This window comes from Mesocricetus auratus, unplaced genomic scaffold (genome assembly GCF_017639785.1).
Source record: "Mesocricetus auratus isolate SY011 unplaced genomic scaffold, BCM_Maur_2.0 Super-Scaffold_100676, whole genome shotgun sequence".
In the NCBI taxonomy this organism is placed as follows: Eukaryota; Metazoa; Chordata; class Mammalia; order Rodentia; family Cricetidae; genus Mesocricetus; species Mesocricetus auratus.
The window spans coordinates 137,491,277-137,513,828 of NW_024429266.1; positions in this window are offsets into that span (position 1 = coordinate 137,491,277).

Below are 22,552 nucleotides of genomic sequence, written 5' to 3' on the forward strand. Positions count from 1 at the left end.
ATTGCTAAAGGTGAATTTTAATTCATTTTTTATTATGGTGATAGATTAAGGGGTAAAGCTGTATCTGCATTGGTGTGTCTCTTCTTATAATTATCTTTTTTTCAATTTTGAAATTTTTATCTTTCTTTTCTTTTAATTTTAAATAGCTTGTTTTACATGACAATCCCTGTTTCCTCTCCCTCCCCTCCTCCCGCACTCCCCTTCCCCCCCACCCTCCCACCCTATTGCCAAATCCTTCCACATAGGGGATATCTAGAGTCTGTCATTTCACTCTGGGTAGGGTCCAGGCACACCCCAAGAGTCCAGGCTGAGAGAGCATCCCTCTTTGTGCTATAGGCACACGATGGCTGTTTGTATTCCAGGCATAGACACTGATCCACAGCTCAGGGCCCCATAGGTTGCCCAGGCCTTCTCGCTGACACTCACATTTGGGGGGTCCAGATCAGTCCCATGCTGGCCTCCCCACTGTCGGTCTGGGGTCCAAGAGCTCTCCCCTGTTCAGATCAGCTGTCTCTGCTGGTTTTACCAGCCCATTCTTTGCCAATTTGCTCATCACTCCTCTCTCTCTGTCACAGGGTTGCTTGGGTTCAGTTCAGTGATTTATTGTGTGTTTGCCTCTGCTTCCATCAGTCAAAGGATGAAGGCTCCCAGATGGTTATAGACATCAAGTTCATTATCAGGAATGCGCATTCGAGGTGGTCTCTCCACTATTGCTTAGCTTGCCAATTGGTGTTATCCCTTTAGATCACTCGAGGTCACTCTGGTTCCTGATCTGTCTTGTATCCTATGATTCCCTCTTCCCCCTATTCTACCCCCACCCACTCAACTTCCTGTTCCCCCATGACCAACTCTCTTCCTCTTCACCCCCTCTCTTCTTCCCAGCTCCCTCTCCCCCCACCCCTCGCCGTGTTCCCCATCTTGATTTTAATCATATTTATGTTCTATTTTTTATGGTCGTAGGATAATAAGTGATGTGACAGTTTGTCCCACCTCCAGTAACTCTTTCTCCTCTCTCTCTCTCTCTCCATCCCATTTGAGAACAGAGTTTTCTTCACTGTGCCCAAGTCCAGTACCATTCCCATTATAGGTTATAACAAGAAGAGAAACTTATTCTACATTTCATACGAGGTTGAACATATAACTTGATGAAGGTGGTGGTAGAGGGCTAGTCTGATAACAGGATTCTATGTGCATTTGTTCATGCATTATACATACAATTTAATTCCCCATGCTGCCAAGGGCACTACTAAAGGAAGTTGCTTGTACAGTTCAAGCCAAGTGGAGTTTTAAGTGATAAAAGTATTCCTAAGCCTGATTGCTTCAAAATTATTAGTTGTTAGTTTTTTTATTACCATGTATTGAGTCTTATACTGAATAGATGATAAATTCATTGGCTGAATATGTCAGTGTACTTATTATGAGATTAAAAATCTAGTTATTAAATGTAGTACACAATACAATGTGTCAAAAAGGAATAACATACAATCTTCTACTCTCTCTCCTGTGCCATTACATATCACTCTTATCCTTTACTTTTGTCCAAAGCCTGATACATTATTTTCATTCGTATTTAATTTGTATGCAATCAGTTTCACAGATCCTCAAACATCCTTCTGTTATCAACAACACTGTTAGAATTATTAATGTCCTCTACAGTATCATTTGCTGTATTTTCCTACTTTGCAAGTGCCTATAGTTTTCTTTGTTGGAAGAATATCTCACATTTAAAAAGCACTGAAGAGAGGAGACATCCTGGAAAAGGCTTGAGTTTTTATCTTAAAATTATTTCTCTTAAAACTTATGAATTGTTTAATTTAATTGGGCTACAGAAGGAACAGGTTTTTGATGAGAGGGAGCATACTGGTGTTTGCACACATGCAGAAATTAATATTCCTTGGACTTTGGTCTTGAGAGCTGGAGGGCAGAATAGTCATGGAAGCATCATAATATATGAGGGCACTTCTGCATTCATTTCCATTTTGACAAAACGGAGTCATGGAAATATTTGAATGTTTGGCAGTTGTTAGCAGATTCATTCTCCTCAAAATGTCATTACCTAATTATGAACTCTACACAGAAGTAATGAAAAAGAAAAGGTAGGATTTTGAAAAGTAATACAGTGTTTTTGAAGACAGGATATGTAAATATAAAATCTATACAATAAAGATTTCAAATGCAGTAAATGCAGTGTATATCCTGTATGTACATGCATTTTTATTTTTAGAAAAGTATGGGTTGTTCAGGTATTATGGAAAATCAGTTCCCTGGAGAAGCTCTATCATAATTGAGAAAAATTATTAGTCTGGATATGTAGAGCAAAGGACAGAGTTTTCAAAGACTCTTTGAGAAAACATTTCTGAGTATGCTGACTGTCCACATAAACAAAAATTGGGAGAAGTGTAGTCAATAAAAGTGATTCCAAGATCATTTCTTATAAATTCAATCCACACAGGTGTGTCCTAGTGTTTTATAACCTCCTTGCAAGACTCTCCCAGTACCTATTTCTTAACAGGGTTTCAAACACTAAATCAAGTTTAAAATTTCTTTGGAAAAATTACAGCTAAATAAGTTTTTAGATCTGGTGAAGTGATAGTGTTGCACTCAGTTCTCTCAGCACAAGCTCAGACCAAAGAGATGAAAATAGCACCAACATTTCAACCATAAAAGAATTTTTGATTCCTTACAGAGAAATAAGCAAAGTTTTCATTATCGATCATTTATTTTTATATTAGTTCTTTTCCAGATGAACAGTTTGCTACCTTAACTGGACTGTCTTTTTTCTACCATATTAAGCATACAGTAAAAGAAAAAATGCTGGATAATGCACAGTAGTTCTCAACCTTCCTAGTACTGTGACTCTTTAATGTAGCTCTTCATGTTATGATGACTCCCAACAATAAATTTATTTTTTGCTATTTTATAAGTGTAATTTTGCTACTGTCGTGAATAGTAATACAAATATATGATTGCAGTATAATTTATAAGTGATGATATGTAGTTTGCAATCCATAGTTGAGAGTGACTAAAGTAAATATCAATACCTAATTGCCCCCAACTATAATATACTTAGTATATAATGGTATTATCTATCTGTCTATCTGTCTATATGTATGTAGGTATACATACATGCATGTATGCATGTATCTATATATGAATGTGTATATATATTTATACGTGTGTGTATGTGTGTGTATGTGTTTGTTCTATTTACCTGTCACCTGTATTAGTCATGATTCTCTGAAAGCAGAGTATTCTATTGTTGTGAAGAGACAAGATGAGCAAGACAGCTTATAGAAGGAATCTTTCAATTGTGGGCATATTTATACTTTCAGTGGACTAGAACATGATCTTCATGAGGGGGCAACAGAAGGCAAGAGTCATGGAGTTGGAGCAATAGCTGAGAGCTCACATCCTTTACCCTGTACTGTGAAATCTCAAAGACTTCCCCCAGTGACACACTTTCTACAAAGAGGCTGCACCCAATCTTTCCTAAACAGCCATCCAACTGTATGTATGCATGTATGTATGTTTGTTTGTATGTATGTATGTATGTATGTATGTATGTATGTATGTATCCACCCATCCATCCATCCATTCATCCATCCATCCATCTATCCATGTATCTATCTATCTATCTATCTGTCTGTCTGTCTTCAATCTTTAAAGTACTGGTTTTATGGAACCATCAAAATCTTCCATACTTGGAGATGTTTAGGTGGCTTGGATATAGAGTAACCTGTCCTCATTCTTGACAAATTTAGTTTGAGAGATCTGACCACCACAAATTGTTCTCTGAGCTACACACACACACACACACACATACACACACACACACACACACACACTGTAATGTAATACAATTTAAAAAATCTTGACTGCCCAAGCAAATGGAAGGAACTATGTGTCTTAAGATCAAAACTTAGAAAAGTCACATTTGATATATTCTGATAGATGACAATTTCTTTATTTTCAATCTCTTCATACAGCAACCTCACATGTTATGCTGACGTAAGGCATCCACATGTCTCTTTACATGGAAGTTAATAAGTGTTTAGAATTTCATCCCAATTCATTTAACTATAACATAATCTTTGAAAAGCAAATGTAGACATTTCTGTGCTAAAATGACTAACATGTAGCTTTATGCCAGATGGTCACATATGTTTGGGGAAATGGATAAAACACAGACATTTGACCTCCTCTCTAGGGCATACACGTGTTTAATTCTCCTTAGCAGATGCATGGAACCAGGAGTCTCCAAAGAATATCTTTAATGAAAATATGCATATGACACATAAACGAGCAATGCCCATGTTACCTCCAAGCTGTTTCTTTACAAAAACAGACATTTCCATTAAATACTCATGACAGACAGCTAATTATTACCTTGGCAGAGGGAATATCTGTATCAAGCCATTTTGTGTTGTTCCACAGTTCCCTGAGAGTTTTATCATTTATAAATAACAGAAATCCAAGGTCATGGTCACAACATGTTACAAACCAGTTTTTATGCTTACATTTCTGTGCCATGTGCACTGTACTCTCCAGTAGGGAAATATGAAATATTTCAATATTAGCCTTATTATTCACTTACTATTCTCATAGATCTTTTATCCTTTTTTATTCTTTCTGTAACTCATTGTGTTGTACTGATATTTATTACACGTTTCTCAGTGATGGGTTATTTGTTTTTTATTAATGGTTACACCACTAACTTAAATATATTTGCTGCTCCTAGCGATCCTTAACCTGCCTATAGATATTTGAGGCACATTATCTAACTTTATTGACTTGGAAATCCACTGTGAAGCTTGTGGCCTCATGGCCAAGTCTTTGCAGTTTTGTGTTGGGGGTACAATTTGCTTTTCTGTTACTGTCATAGATATTGACTTAAGTTACATGTTATAGCTTCTCATTGAGAGAAGCCAAGGCAAGAATTACAAGCAGTAGTTTGAATTAGAAATCAATGGAGAAATGCTGCTTACTGTCTTTCTTCCATTGGATTTATCACCTACATTTCTTATACAATCCAGGCTTACCTGCTATGGGATGGAATAGCCTACAGTGGGCTGGGTCCTTCTACATCCATTAGCAATAAGAAAATGACTCATACATGCCTACAGGCCATTATTATCTAGCCATTTAGTCAACTGAGGTTTCCTCTTCCCAGTTGACTCTTGGTTTTATCAACTGGATAGCTGAAGTTTAGATAGCTGATGAACAAAATTGTTGTAAGATCAAGATTGTAGTGCAATTTCATGCTCTAAGTCTGATTCTAACTCACTCTACCTATTCCTCCTCCAACCTCACATTCTTCCCACTTCCCCCTTTAAGATTTCTCAAGCCTTGAAAGGGGGTGAGAAAGTTGATCTTTTATGTCTGAGTACTCATCAGCCCCTGTTCTCAGGAGTTGTAGCAGTTACAAATACCTGGCTTTACTGTTGCCCACTGTAAAATGGTATTCTTGTTTGTTGGTTATTGTTTTGTTTTTCAACAGCTTACAATAGCAGTGTTTATGTGTTTAAAATACTTATTTAGAAATGAATTTGATAGTCACATCATGTTCATTTAACAAAATAAAAGCAATAGCTTCCCCATTATGTTATGTGAACTCCTTAGCCACAGGGTTTCAGACAGGTGTATGGTACCAAATGTGAATGTGATCCTGCGAAGTGGGGTCTACATCAAATCAGACAGTGATTGTTTACCTCTATCACTAGAATGTGACTTTTAAAGGAGTGGGAATTTACATTTTAGGTAACTTATTTGATTTCGTGTGTCTATAAAAATGACTTCATATGTTTTTATATATCAGGTGTGGCTCTGTTTCCCTTGGAGGGTAGAAGAGTGAATCAGATTCCCAGAACTGGACCTACAGGAAGTTATGTGCTTCCACAAGGGAGATGAGATTAACTGGGTCCTTTCCAATCATAGTGGGCACTTTATGTCTGGATATTCCAGAGTGCTCCATGTGTATTACAAACCTGAGTTAGGATTTCGATGGCCACGATTCTGCAGTAGATTTCTTAGTATCTATACTGAGCACCATGAAATCTCACCAGCATGGAAGAATTTCCACCTCGATTCCACATTCATTTCTCAGCACTTACCCAAAGCGTGCAGTGTGTTCAGTAGTTGGGTCTTGCTATCTGGTGGGCAGTTGTTCTACTTTTATTTATGTTGTTATGAAAAAGACCCTAAAAAGCAATTTAAGGAGAAAGAGATATTGTTCATATTACAATTATATATTGGAAACTATCATAGAAGAGAAGTCATAGTGTCAAGAGTTGAAGAAGGCAATTATAACATAATCCATCTATAGAGAGAAATAAATGTAGCAGACTTTTTTGCTTCTTTGCTTTCTTTTCCCTTCTGTGGTTCTGGACAGCCTGCCTAGGGAATGGCATTACAAAGAGTGGGCTGGGTCTCTCCACATTAATAAAATTAATAAGAGAGTCTCCCAGACATGCCAATCTGTCACCTAATATTGATAACCCTCAGTGAGATTCTCTTCCCAATTATTTTAATTTGTCAACTTGCTAACTAAAGCAAACTGCCACAACATCTAAAAGCAGTGGCAATAGCCTATGCTGTTTTTGTCTAAGCATCATTCCTAGCAGCAACCACCCACCCACAGGGAGGTAGGTTATCCCTAGCACAAACATTTTCATTTTATAGCAAATGGCTTTTAGGCATATCTACCCACATGGAGTATTTTAACTTGAAATATTTTTGTTGTTTTGAACTTTCATTTTTAAGTTAGTTTATTTATTACCATATTACCATATATCCTTTGTTTTTGTTGATCATACCTCCATCTAGTCTGATACATTCCTTTTTTCCTCTCTACTTGAAACTTACCCTGCCTACTATTCACGCTGCACTTTCATATCACATACATTTAACTTCTAAATTCTCTTTCTCTTCCTCTTATAACCCATTTCAAGTGGATGGGTTTCTACACACTCATTCCTACTTAAATATGTTTCTTCCTCATAGATTTTTCTTTTCACTGTGACCAAAAGAGAGTAAGTAGCTGACTGAAGTTATTTAACAACCATATGGTCAAGTTGAAAATACTGCCAAGTGTCTTGTTTGCCTGTATCTCTTCCTTGAAAGATGCATCAAATATATTTCTTGCAGCTGAAATTTAATTACATCTTTCCCTTCTCTTTCTTTCCTCAAAAAACCTCCCATATATCCTTTCCTATTCTTCTTCAAATTCACAGCCTCTTTTTAAAATAGTTTATACATATATTTATCAGTATATATGTCTACATTCCTAAGTATATATATATATATATATATATATATATATATATTCCTAATTATATGCATTGAGTATGTATAACCTTATTTTTATGCTTGTTTTCAGGGCTGACCATTTGGCACTGAACAACTAATTTATGAGTTCTCCCCTGGTATAGCTAACTCTCCTATTCCCAGCTTTACTGAGATGCCTGTAGTTCTTTGTGTGGGATTAGGGCTCTTATGGCTTTTCTTCTTCCACATTGGCATATGTATTGGTGTTTTAATTGTTCAGATCACATTCTAGACAGTCATGTTGGTAAGAATGTATGCTTGTAGGTTCTGACATTACTAGAAGGCACAGTGTCATAGAAAATTCCATTATCTTTTGGCTCTTCCAAACTTTCTACCCTCTCTTCCTCAATGTTTCTCAAAAAAGTAAGAGCATTTTGTACCTGTGTCCTTTGGACTCATTTGTCCAACACTGAATTGTGATTAGTTATGGTTTTCTGCAATTATCTCCATCTGCTACAAACAGAAATTTCCTTGGTTCACAGTATATGTTATTCTCTATCACAAAGATCTTCTGCCTCAGACCAATCTTAGGAGACCATATAAAAAAGAGAAAACAAAATACTAGGAGACTAAGAAAAACAATAGCAAGAGTTCACCAGCTCATTTGAAGAAACAGCTGAATGGAAGGCTGTCTTCCACATATAGTTTGGGACAAGTAACTTTGAATATGTCTAGGAACTTTTAGAGTTAGTGGAAAAATTGAGAATCTGTGTAAGGAATCTACAAAAGATCTTCTGAATTTATGATTGTATAGCAGTTCAGTTTGTCAGATATTAAACAAGAGAAACTACACACTGTTGTAGAATGATTTCCTCATGAAAAACTACTAGAAAAGAGAAAGTCGGAAGAAATAGGGAGGAAATGAAGGGGATAAACACCCAATTCATTCAAAAGTAGGGGTCCTTTAGAGTTACAGGAAGGCATTAGAGAGGTGAAGAAGACAGCCTAATACCTGACTCTGTTATGACATGTTTGAGTTGCAGCAATTTGGGTAATTGGTATGTTGAAATGTCCAAATGAAGAGCTCAGATGCCTTTTCATTATAGGCATTGTAACCCATCAATCATAGAAACCCACCCATTGTAAAAACTAAGCCTATTGATAAAAATTGTTTATTTGAAAATTATATTGTTCAATTTAAGTTTCTTTTTTGAAAATTTGGTTACAAATCATAACACAGGGGGTAGCAAAATGGCTCAGTTATAAAGTAACTTATGAATAAGCCTGATGACCTGATTTCAATCTTTAGAATTCAAATGATAGAGGGAGAGAACCAACTCCCACAAGCAGTCCTGTGACTTACATATGTGTGCCATGGCACCTGTGCAAAAGCACACCTATACACACAAACACACACAGAATTAAAAATATAGTAATTATTAAAAATACTTAAATATAGCAGACATCTCATTTGTCAAATTATATAATTATGTCTATTTTTATATTATGTATTAAGATTCCCTACTCTGTTGTTTAGATGAAATTATTTATAAACTAATCAGTGAGAAGAGGTAAATAATGTCACATTTAATAGTATAGACATATCTTTAAGCCTCAAAACCAAGAATGGTTATTAATTTGCTGTCTATTTTATATAGTTGATCAGTTTTTATTGGTTATTAACTTTTTATAAAGTGAGGTTAAGACAAAAGACTATATGGAAATGTAAAAGTCCTTTCAAGGACTTTGGACTTGCTTAAGTACTGGAGGCACATATATAAGAAACAGAAATAAATTATTTACTAAAAGAGTGAGGCTTGCCATCCAACTTGAGTGATGTAATCATAAGCTTTTGATTCTCTTTTATCTAAAATTCTCTCTTAAAAATGATTTAGAGTGAATCATCTCTAAAAACATTCAACCTCTAACATTATATAATTGTGGTGCTAACAGCAATGGGCTCAGGAATGCTCAGCCACAGCAGGCGATGTGAAATCCATAACAAAAGAAACATATATTAGCTCCTGTCTGAGGTTTTGAACTAACTCATCTCTCACTTTTAGGCTGGCTGCTAGAGTTCACCCCCACTTGTCTCTAGATCTGTGGCATCTTAGAGGAACACTTATTTCCCATTGCCTATACAGACAGTCACTCCCAAGCATGATTTTTGTAGTGTTTACCAAGTAATTTATTAGAAAATTAATTTAAAACCAATTAATGTCATCCCATCATTCATACCTCTCTCTCTCTCTCTCTCTCTCTCTCTCTCTCTCTCTCTCTCTCTCTCTCTCTCTCTCGTGTGTGTGTGTGTGTGTGTGTGTGTGTTTGCATATGTGTTGTAATTTCTAGGAAATATTATTTTTCTTATTATACACTACTCAGAATAGAAAAATTACAACCATACTTAGTATTTTTCATTAAAAGTAACCCTAGCATAGCCAAAAACTTCTAGAATCTTTTCTGGTATTAGTGGCATTTCTGCACTCTAAACTTCTATGCATGCAGAAAGAAAAAATGTAAGGGGGCTCACCAGAAAGTAATTGTAATTATCCTTTATGAGGTTTTCCTTATTGTCAGTATCAAACCACTGCATGATAAGAAACTGGTAGATCACTTTCTTTTAATTGATGATTGAATCAATGAATTGTATCAATAAATAAATCAATGAATCAAAGGGAAATACAACTGAGACACAGTGTCCAATCTCTGTTCACCTTCCAGATAATTTTTCATGATCTCTGGGAGATGATTCTGTCACTCTGTGATATCTCCTTCAATAGGCATCTGTAGAGAGTAAGAAAGAAAGATGTGAGAACCAAAGGGTTATTTGTTCCCCATCATCATTCCACTATGCCTGACTACACAGACCTGTAGTTTTCCCCTGTATCTAATAAGAAAACTCTCTGAGGTGACTAAAACTATACACTTGTCAGAAGGTTCCACCTCCTGGACTCCATCACTCATGAAAACGCAATGCCTATTTTTCCTCACTTTGCTTCCAAGGAATAAAAAAAGAAAACAGTTCCATATATTACTACCCCTTTGATAGATCATCATTGGCACATGAACTCAACATAAAATTATATAAATGGTGTATGCATTAATTTTAACTATAACCTATGTATATATCTCCTTTGTGTTGGTAATATTCCAGTTACATATTATTGATGATGTAGGCTAGATTTATCTTTAGTGTGTAATTTGTGAAAAATGCAGGGATGAATAAATGAAATCAGATTATCTATCTCAGAAGGCATAAACAGCAATGTCTTTCAAAAGGACTAAGCCCTGAATCCTCTGCCATTATGTTGCATGTTCAACCTCTCTTTTTGGGTGGAGAAGTGAAGGAAAGAATAGAGGAGATAAAAGTAAAATAGGTATTGCCCTACCAACCTCAGTCCACTTTTTCCCAAGCAGCTAAAAATCATAGGTAAGCAAATCATTCAGCACAATGGTGAGAATATAAAGGCAGAAGGCAAAATGCTTTCATGGAGATTAATACATGAACAGGAATGAAGAAGAAAACTGTGTGTCCTTATTTGCATAATCTGAAGTGACTATTATGGACTGTAGAAAGGAAATTATAAAAACAATGCAAAATGGGTCTGGAGAGATACCTTCAACATTAAGAGCACTGACTGTATCTCCAGAGGACCAACTTTATGTTCCCAGCACCCAAATGTCATCTGACAACTTAGTATAGTGCTATGGAAATATTTCATTAGGAAAATACCTTTTAAATTCTAAGACAGGAACTTTTGTTGGCATGTGCAAATGAATTAAGAACACGCATTGACGTCATTCAAATCACTATGGTATCCTGTTGTATAGGCAGCCTGTTTATCCTACCTCTAAATGAACAGTGTAATGTAAGTGAGGATACAGTAAAACCACCAAACAAAACGACTAGGTGGGTGGAAAGAAAGGTTTATTGAGGATAAAACTGCCAAGGTTATCTTTTGGGAATCAGAGACAGACAAAATGATGGAAAGTCAAGCTAATTGTACGTGATACTGAGCAGAGTAGGGTTCTCTGAGCTGATAAAGGCTGTTTGGGTTGACTTAGAACTAGATTTCCTTGTTAGTTGGCATTTTGGTGTGGATTAAGAAAAGTTCCTAGTGAACAGAATCCTTACCTCATCAATTCCTGCTGAATGGTGAAATTTGGCTTCTGTTTATCCATTAATAATCTCTCTGCTTACTGGTCAAAGTCCTTCTGTTCATGACATTTTGACATTCATTGCTATTTTGGAAGGCTCACTGTGGACTTAACATTCCTGCCTTTTTTTGATGATAAGGGGAAATGATAGTCTTCTGGCTACTTTATGTTGACTAGTGGCTTAAGGACGGGAGGGGGATCTCAAACCTTGATCCAAAACAGGGTCTCAGGATCACAGGAAATTGTAGACCTGAGGAAATCCCATCAGAAGCATTTATCTTACTGTTCTTCGGGTTATTTTAGTAATTCTCACTTTAAAACACTTAAAGAGATAGGACCAATCATTACTATGAGAAGAATTTGAGGCAAGGAGAGGTAGAAGATAGGGTTCCAGAGAGGACTGAAGTGAGAATCCTGCATTGGAGTAGACCCCTGATGACCACTGCTTGTAAATCAGCTTGCGTATATCTTAATCCTCTCTTCTACTTGGCCATACTGGTTTACATGAGAGCAGAAGTCTTGATTAAGGAAGAGGCAAGTGCTACATTTTTTGCTGGTCAGGGAGTCAAGGGCCCTTCAGTATTGAAGGACAACTGCGGCTGGGAAGTTGAACTGGGTTTGAATTCCGGAGAATGGTTCCTGAATGGTATCTGCCATCTAGCTGTATATCTTCTTGAGTTAGTGTAGGTTATGAATAGAACGTGAAATAAGTCTATAGGTCTCAGACACTATCTAACAGCACCTACAGCTTCTGAGATGCTGTTGTCTGTTGTTGCATTCCTAAGTGTTTACCTAACTGTCAGAAGAATGCTAGGTCACATGCAAAAGTTTAGTATGGTTCAGTATAATTTGCGTTGGGACAAGCAACATTCCAATCTCAGAGCTATTTCAATTTATAATCAGTCAATTGCCTTTTGGATTTATATCTCCTTCCGAGAAACTATTGTTTACATATTTTTCTATACTGTTTGAAAAATTTCAATGCCATATAAAATTAACTGGTTTCCTTGAATTGATAACAAGCATATCTACCCAGGAATATTGCATAAAGCCCCATTTACCTTGTTTCCTTTGATGACTACAAACATCCATGCTTTTTTACCATCATTAAAATTTTGAATAAAATTTTTTGAAGATATAGATTCTTTGCATATGTTCAATTCTTATGTAACCTTTCAGAAACATCTTTTTCTTTGGTTTGACATAAAAATGCACCTTCAGGAATTAAAGGCATTCTTGCTACCTGATATGTCCCCATAAAATTCGCAACTAATTGTATAAGAAAAAGATACTGTGTTTTCTTTTGCTTCCACACTAATAAGGTTGTATATACAGTATGGTTTCAGTGAATACAGCAAGTGTTCACGTGTTATTTTAGTTTTCTCCTTTTTTAAAATCTAAAAACAAGATTATTATACATGTCAATCCCAGTTCCCTCTCCCTCACCTCCCCTGCTGCCCCTACCCTTTCTGCTCCCCAGGGAAGGTGAGGCCTTCCTTGAAAGATCTTCAAAGATTGTCATATCATTTGATGCAGGGCCTAGGCACTCCCCCCATGTGTCTAGGCTGAGATAGTATCCCTCTATGTGGAATGGGATCCCAAAGCCCACTCCTATACTAGGGATAAATATCCACTACCAGAGGCTGTAGCAATTTCCCAGGCCTTCTAACTAACACCCACTTTCAGGATGTCTGAATCGGTCCGATGTTGCTTCCCCAGGTATCAGTCTGGAGTCCATAAGCTTACTGTTGTTCAGGTCAGCTGTTTCTGTGGGTTTCTCCTGCCTTGACTTGACCCTTTGTTCATCACTCCTCCCTTTCTAGAATTCTATTACAGGAGTTCGCCTCAGTATTTAGCTGTGGGTGTCTGTTTCTCCTTCCATCAGTTACTGAATGAAGTCTCTAGGATGCATAAAAGGTAGTCATCAAGCTCATTATAGGGGAAAGCCATTTAGTTTAGCCTCTCTACTATTGCTTAGATTATTAGTTGTTGTCATCCTTGTAGATCTCTGACATTTTCCTAGTGCCATATTTCTCTTTAAACCTATAGTGGCTCCCATAATATTGTATCTCTTTTCTTGCTCTCATTTATTATTTCCATGACTCAATTGGCCTGCTCCCTCATGTCCTCCTGTCCCCTCCTCTTCTCCATTTCTCTTTCTCTTAAACACTTCTTCCCTTCCCCCATGCTCTCAATTATCTCAGGAGATCTTGCCCCTTACCCTTTCTCTGGGAGACCATGTATGTTTAACTCAGGGTCCTCCTTGTTTCCTAACATCTCAGGTGGTTTGGATTTTAAGCTGGTAATCCATTGCTCCATTTCTAAAATCATTATATAAGTGAGGAGATACGATGCTTGTCTTTTTGGGCCTGGGTTACCTCGCTCAGACTGGTTTCTTCTACTTCCATCCATTTGCCTATGAATTTCAAGATTCCATTGTTATTTTTTTTTCTTCTGAGAGGTACTCCATTGTGTAAATGTACCAAATATTTTTTTACCCATTCTTCAGTTGAGGAGCATCTATGTTGCTTCCAGGTTCTGGATATTACAAATAATGCTGCTATGAACATATTTGAACAGATGGCCTTGGTCTATATATGTTCATCTTCTGGGCATTGTTTAAGAGTGGAATTGCTGAATCTCATGACAGGCTCCCATTTTTCTGAGGAACCGCCATAACGATTTCCAAAGTGACTGTTTTCACTCCCAACAGCCATGGATGAGTGTTCCCATTTCTAAACATTCCCTCCAGCATAAACTGTCCTTGGAGTTTTGATTTTAGGCATTCTGACAGGAGTGAGATGGTATCTCAGAGTTGTTTCAATGTGCATTTCCCTGATGGCTAAAGATATTGAGCAGTGTCTTTCAGCAATTTAGATTCCTTTCTTGAGAATTCCCTATTTAGTTCTGCACCATATTTTTAATGATTATTAAGTGTTTTGGTGACTAGCTTCCTGATTTCTTTGTATATTTTGGAATTCAGCCCTCTGTTAGATATGGGGTTCGTGAACATTGTTTCCTAGTCTGTGGGCTGCAGCTTTATCTTGTTGAGTATGTTCTTTGAATTATAGAAGCTTCTCAGTTTTAGGATGACCCATTTATTAATTGGTGATCTCAGTGTCTGTGCTACTGGTATTGTGTTCAGGAAGCAGTCCCTCTACCAATTCATACAAGGGCACCTCCCACTTTCTCTTCTAAGAGATTCAGTGTGGCTGGATTTATATTGAGGTCTTTTATCCATTTGGACATAGGTTTTGTGCATTTCTATATATAAGGCAATATCTGAATTCTTTTACATGTCAGCATCTAGTTATATCAGCATCAATTGTTGAAGATACTTTCTTTTTTCCATTATATAATTTTAGCTTCTTTGTAAAAGATCAAGTATTAGTAGGAATATGGGCTAATACTAGGGTTTTCAATTTAATTCTATTTGTCTACCTATCTATTTTTGTGCCAGTATCAAGCTGCTCTCAGGACTATAGCTCTATTATATTGCTTGAAATCAGGAATGGTGATGCCTACAGAAAATCCTTTATTGTACAGGGCTGTTTTGTCAAAGCTTGGTCTTTTGTTTTTGCATAGAATGTTGAGTGACATTCTTTAGTGTTCTGTGAGAAATTGTGCCAGAATTTTGATAGGGAATGCATTGAATCTATACATTGCTTTTGACAAGATTGCCATTTTTACTCAGTTGATCCTACCTATCCAAAAGCATGGGGGATCTTTCCACTTTCTGCTATGTTTTTGTATTTTCTTTCTTTACAGACTCAAAGTTCTTGCTATGCAGATCTTTGACTTATTTGGTTAGTGTTACCCCAAGATATTTTATGTTGTTTGTGGCTATCGTAAAGTGTGATGTTTCTCTGATTTCTTCCTTATCCCATTTATTATCTGTATATAGTAGGGCTACTGATATTTTTAGTTAATTTTTCATCTTTTTGTACATTTAAATTAAGAACAAGTTTACTTCCAATCTCAATCCTAGCACCTTCTCCCTCCACACATCCCCTACGCCCACACCACCCCACACACAAACCCACATCCAATCCTCACTCTGCTCCCCAGCAAGGGTAAGGCCCTCCCTGGGCAATCTTCAAAGTCTGTGATTTCATTCAGGGCAGGGTCTAGGCCCTCCCTCAAGTGTCAAGGCTGAGAGAGCATCTCTTGATGTTGAATGGGCTCCCAAATTCCACTTCTTTGCCAAGGATAAATATAGATTTGCTGCCCAAGGCACCATAGATTCCTGAGATAATCTTGTACCCTGCCACTCAGCTAAAGGTATTTATCAGCTGTAGGTGTTCCCTGGTAGAGTTTTTCAGGAACTTTATGTAAATTATCTTATCATCTGCAAATATTGAAAGCTTGACTTCTTACTTTCAAATTGTATCCTATTGATCTCCATTTGTTGTCTTGCTCTAGCTATAAATTCCAGTACAATACTGAAGAGATATGAAGAGGGTGGAAAGCAATGTCTTGTTCCTGACTTTAGAAGAATCACATTGACTTTCTCTCCATTTAGCTTAATGTTAGCCATTGTTTTTTCCATATATTGCTTTTATATTGTTTATGTATGTTCCTTTTATCCAGGAGCTATCCAAAACCTTTATGATGAAGGGGTGTTGGATTTTGTCAAAGGCTTTTTCAGCATTTAGTGAGATGATCATCTGCCTTTTCTTTTGCAGTTTGTTTATGTGGTGGATTACATTGATAGATTTTCATATGTTTAATCATCCCTCTATCCCTAGAATAAAGCCTGCTTGATCATGGTGAATTATTCTTCTTAGTAGTTTTTTGATTTGATTTTCTAGTATTTTATTGAGTATTTTTGCATCACTGTTCATGAGGGGTATTGGTCTGTAGTTCTCTTTCTTAGTTGATTCTTTATGTGACTTGGGTACCAAGTAATTGTAGCATTGTAAAAAGAGTTTGGCAATGAACCTTCTGCTTATTGTGCTTTTATTGAGGAGTTTTGGTATTAGCTCTTCTTTGAATTCTAGGAAGTCTTTATTGCTTCCTTGACACAGGAATGGTACTATTTTACATAGTTTAGTTTCCCTTAAATTGTAGGGTTTAAGTTGTTGTTGAGTTCTAACTTTAAAGAATAGTGGTTTGATAATATTCAGAGGATTATGCCATTTTTTTACCTATTTGTGGTGTGCTGTGCTGCTGAGCATGTGGTCTATTTTGGAGAAGATTCCCTCTGGCACTAAGAAGAAGATATTTTTTTTGTGTGTTTGGTTGAAAAGTTTCATAGATGTCTGTTGAACTCAATTGGGTCATAATCCCTGTTAGTTATTTTTTCTTTGTTAAGTTTCTGTCTGTTGGTCATGTCTAGTATTAAGTGGAGGTGTTGAAGTCTCCCACTATCACTGTGTAAAGTTTTATATGAGATTTCAGTTTCAGTAATGTTTCTTTTATAAACATGGGGACCTTTGTATTTGGGCCATAGCTGGTCAGAATTGAGAAGTCATCCCGTGATGAATATGAAATAACCTTCTTCAACTCTTTTGATTGATTTCAGTTTGAAGTCTAATATGTTAGATATTAGGCTCGCTACACCGGCTTGCTTATTGTGGCCATTTGATTGGAAAACCGTTTACCAGCTCTTTACTCTGAGGTATGATCTGTCTTTGAAGTTGAGGTGTGTTTCTTATATGTAGTAGAAGGATGAATACTGTCTTTATATCTATTCTGTTAGCCTGTGTCTTTTCATAATCAAGGTAATACCATTGATATTGAAGGTAATTAAGGACTACTGAGTGTTAATTCCTCTTTGTTTTGGATTTGTTTTTGCTGGTGGAATTGTGTGTGGATTAACCCTGCATTTTCTTTTGGCTTTTGGTAGAGTGGGATTATTTATTGCGTATGTTTTTGTGAGTGTAGTTAACTTCCTTGTGTTGGAGTTTTCCTTCCGGTACTTGCTGTATGACTGGATTATAGGATATATATTGATTAAGTCTGATTTTGTCATAGAATATCTTTGTTTCTCCATCTATAGTGATTGAAACTTTGCTCAGTATAGTACTCTGGGTTGGTATCTGTGGTCTCATAGTGTTTGTTGTATGTCTATCCAGGGCCTTCTGGCTTTCAAAGTTTCCATGTAAAAGTCAGGTATAATTCTCATAGTTTTTATTTATATGTTATTTTGCCTTTTTCCTCTGCTGCTCTTACTATTCTTTCTTTATTCTGTATATTATGTGTTTTGATTATTATGCAGTAATGGGACTTTTTTGTGGTCTACTCTATTTGAGGTCTGTAAAATTCTTGTACTTCATCTGTCTTGCGATGTTCACGTCTAGCTGGTGTAGAGTCCCTAGTCTCCAGTGGAAGATTTTCTGTTGTTGAAAGTATTCTTATACTGTTTTCTTCCCATTCCTTCTTCCAGTGGGTGCTGGTGGTGTCACTTCTTCTCCTGGTAAGTATGGGACCAAGGATCTCTTCTGGTAGGTGCAAGCAGGTTCATTGTTTCTTTGGGTCTGCTGATGGATGCAGGGGTGTCTGAGATACTCCTTCTCCTGGGGGTGGAGGTGAGACTAACACTAAGATGTTGGCAGACTCTGGTTGGTTTGATTAGTCTGGGGTGAGTCAACCTTCCCTCAGTCCCTAGGTCAGGAGATCTGAAAGAGGGCAAGTGGAAGTTGCACCTGGCACAGGAACATTAACTCACCTCTCCCCTGAGTGGGGTGGGACTAGCACAGAGATGTCAGTAGACTCTGGATTGCTTGGTTCAATGGGGCCAGTCGAGGTGTCTGCAGGTCCCAGGCCTGCAGATCCCAAAGAGGGCAATCAGAATTGGTGTTTTTTTATTGACACATAATTTTGTATATTTGCGGTATATAACACATATATTTGATACATAAATTGTATAAAATTCAATACTTACCACGTTGAGAGCATTAAATAAACATTAATATAACATAAAAACATAGAATCTTTTCACTTAACAGTTATGCAATGGAGTATAGTCATTCTCTTGTGCAATTGAAAGTAAAAACATACCCTTCTTTTTAGTAGTTGTGACACTGTATACATGCTCTATAATATTTGATTTCCCATACATGACTTTTGCAATCTATTTAAAGCTCTCAACTGCAGAAATATGAATTTATTTCCTATTTTATATTAACTTCTTGTGATTTACCCAACATAGTACAATGACCTCTGCATCAGATGTTATTTCTATGTGTAAGAAAACTAACAATGCAAACTCAGTACTTTCAGCACAATGTGCCTTTATTATCAATCATCTTCTGCATGAGAGACAGGTCTTTATGCTCATTATGAATTATCACACTCAAGATGTGTGTCAAGTTGTTAGAATTCCTCTTTTAATGAAACTTGGCTGACCACTTGATGGATTAAGACCAAGTTTAAATGCATATTTTAGGAAACATAACTTATGTATGGTAGAATGGGAAGCTTCTTCTTGTATATAAAGTAAAGATTATGCATGCTTCTGTGTGCTGTGAAATATAGGATACAAGTGAGAAGATAACTCCATCACTTTATAAAGTTACGATGGAGGAAATATGTAAGTAGTTGAATTCTCTAAGCTTCTTCATGGTTAAAACTTAATGCATTGAACTTTTATGATTTGTCTCCCTGAATACTTCCCATAATATATATATATATATATACATATATATGTATATATTTGTATATATATAATCCTATGTATTATAAAATATAAAAAATATTTTCATATAGTTAAACTACAGACTGAGCCATAAGAACATTGAGAGAAGACACTGAGTGTTTTGCTTCATGTTTGTCTTCCTGTTTTAAATTTTAATATTTGATTCCTGGTGTGTAGAGATTTACCAATTGGGATGAAATTGAAATGGAATGCTTTAAATATAGACAATCTGTTAACAGTGACCCTGGTCTATGGGCCACAAGGCTTTATAAAAATTACACTATAGCCAGTGCCTGGGGACTGCCTGGGGACTGCCACTGATCCTCCCTTCCCAAATGGAGCCTATGCACCCCAGTTTCCTGGTCTTCTCCACCCATTGACCAGGCAATTCGGGGTCTGTCTGTGGGCCCCTGTTTCAGTGCCTGGAGACTACCACTGACCCTCGCCTCTTGGTGGGAACCTGTGCATCCCAGATTCCTGGTTTTATACTCCATCCACGGAACCAGGTAAACTGGGTCCTGCATCCAGACCTGCCCTACAGTGCCTGGGGACTGCCGAGGGACAGCCACTGAGCCTCCCCTCCTGGTGGGAGCCTATGCACCCCAGTTTCCTGGTATTCTCTACCCACAAGACCAGTGCCTGGGGACCTCCATTGAGCTGCACCTCTGAGCAGAAATCTATACCATCCAGTTTCCTGGTCTTCTTCTCTACCCATGGGACCAGGCAATTTGGGAACTGTTACTGAGCACACATTCCAGTGCCTGGAGACTCTCCCCTCCTAGTAGAATCCTTCGCTCCCCAGATTCCTGGTCTTCTTCTCCAACCAAAGGATCAGGAGTAGGATCAGGTAGAGGATAGCTAACAGAGTATTGGACTTGCTTGCCACCTACAAAAGGGAACTCTGGTCCCCAAACCATCAGAACAGGAAGAGACTCTTTCTGTAACCACTAGGAAAGGGAGAGGAAAGAGACAATACAAAAACATACTCAGCAAAAGAAAAACAAATATGCCACCAGCAGATTCTAGAGACTCCACACAAGCAAGATTCTAAAATTTCAATGAAAATGAAGCAGATGAGAATGACCTTTAAAAATTTCATGAAAATAATAGAGTCCCTTAAAGAAGATATGGGAAAATTCCTTAAAGAAAGGAAAGAAACAAAAACAGAAATACAAGAAATGGAAGAAAAAAAAACAAACCAAAAAAGGCAACAAATGGACAAAAAGACAAAGCCGAAATTACAAGAAACAATTCAAACAGCACAAGGGCTGAAAACTGAAATAGAGCCAATAAAAAAACACAGTCTGAAGGAAGGCTGGGAATAGAAAACCTGGGCAAATGGTGAGGTAATACAGATGCAAGCATAACCAACAGAATATAAGGGATGAAAGAGATAATCTCAGGTGTTGAAGATACAATGGGAGAAATAGATTCATTGACCAAAGAAAATTTTAAGTCCAACAAATCCCTAACAGGAAATATCCAGAAACATGGGACACCATGGAAAGACCAAACCTAAGAATAATAGGTAGAAAAGAAGGTGAAGAAAACCACCTCAAAGGGACAGAAAAAATCATAGAAGAAAACTAACCCAACCTAAAGAAAGACAAGGCAATGAAGGTAAAAGGAGCTTACAGAATAGCAAATACAGTGGGCCACAAAAATGTACCCTTGCAACATAATAATCAAATCCCCAAATATACAGAATAAAGACAGAATATTAAGAGCAGTTAAGGAAAACTGTCAAGTAACATATAAAGTCAACCTAGCAGAATTATACCTGACTACTCTGAAAGCCAGAAGGTCCTGGATAGATATTCTACCAACACCCTGAGACCACTGAGGCCAGCCAAGACTACCATACCCAGCAAAGCTTTCAATCACTATAGATGAATAAGACAAGATATTCCATGAATACACAAGATTCAAATAATACATATACACTAACAAAGCCCTACAGAAATTTCCACCCCAAGAATGAAATGAAAACTCCACCCCAAGAAATTAAATGACAAATAATCATAAACAATAGGTAATCCCTGCTTACCAGCAGCCAAAAAAATGGGGGGTGGAATTCCACATATAATTCTACCACCAACAACCATTCCAAATAAATGAAGAATGAGCAATCAATGGTCATTAATATGCCTCAGTATTAATTGTCTTAACTTGCCCATAAAAAGACACAGGCTCATAGAATTGATTTGAATACAGAATCCATGTTTCTGCTGAATACAAGAAACACAACTCAGCTTCAAAGACAGACATTATCTCAGAGTAGAAGATTGGGAAATGATTTCCCATTCAAGAGGACCCAAGAAACAAATTAGCATAGCAATCCTAACATCTAACAAATTAGAATTTAAATTAAATCAACAAAAAGAAACAAAGGATGCATTCCATACTTATCACAGGAAAAATCCACCAAGATGAAGTTTCACTTCTGAAAATCTATGCCCCATATACAAAGGCATCCACATTCCTAAAAGAAACATTACTAAAACTCAAATCACATATAAAGCTGTACAAACTTAAAGTGAGAGAATTCAACACCCCACTCTCACCACTAGACAGGAATACCAGACAGAATTTTAACAAAGAAGCAAAGGAACTAATAGAAGTTATGACCCAATTGGTATTAACAGACATCTGTAGAACATTCCATCCAAGTAAAAAAGAATATACTTTTTCTCAGTAGCACATGGAAACTTCTCAAAAATCAAGCACATACTTGGTTGGCAATATAGCAAACCTCAACAGGTACAAATATTTGAAATAAATCCATGCATCATATCAGACCACTATTCATTAAAATTAGAGCTCAATGAAAATTGAAATTGAAGAAACACTACAAACTCATGGAAATTGAGTGATTCACAATTGCACAATTCATGGGTAAAAGAAGAAATTTAAAAAAGAATTAAAGACTTCCTAGAATTCAATGAGAGTGAATACACAATGTACACAAACTTATGCGACACTTTGAAAGCAGTGCTACTAGGGAAGTTCATAGCACTAAGTGCCCACATGAAGAAACTGGAGAATAGTCACCATAGAGAATTAATAGCACAGATGAAAGCTATAGAACACAAAGAAGCAAATTCACCCTGGGGGAGTAGATGCCAGGAAATAATCAAACTGAGAACTGAAATCAATAATGTAGAAACTAGGAAAACAATACAAAGAATCAATGCAATGAAGTGTTGGATTTTGAGAAAATCAAAAACCTTTAACCAAACTTACGAACTGGCAGAGTGTGGTCATGCAAATTAACAAAATCAGAAATGAAAACATGGACATAACAACTAAAAAATTAAAAATTTAAAGTAAATGGACAATTTTCTGGAAATTTCCAAAATTATATGAAGAACAGATAAGTAATTAAATAGACCTATAACCCCTGTGGAAATAGAAAGAGTTATCAAAAGTCTCCCAACCAAAAAAAAAAGCCCACATCCATATAGCCTCAGTGCAGAATTCTACCAGACATTC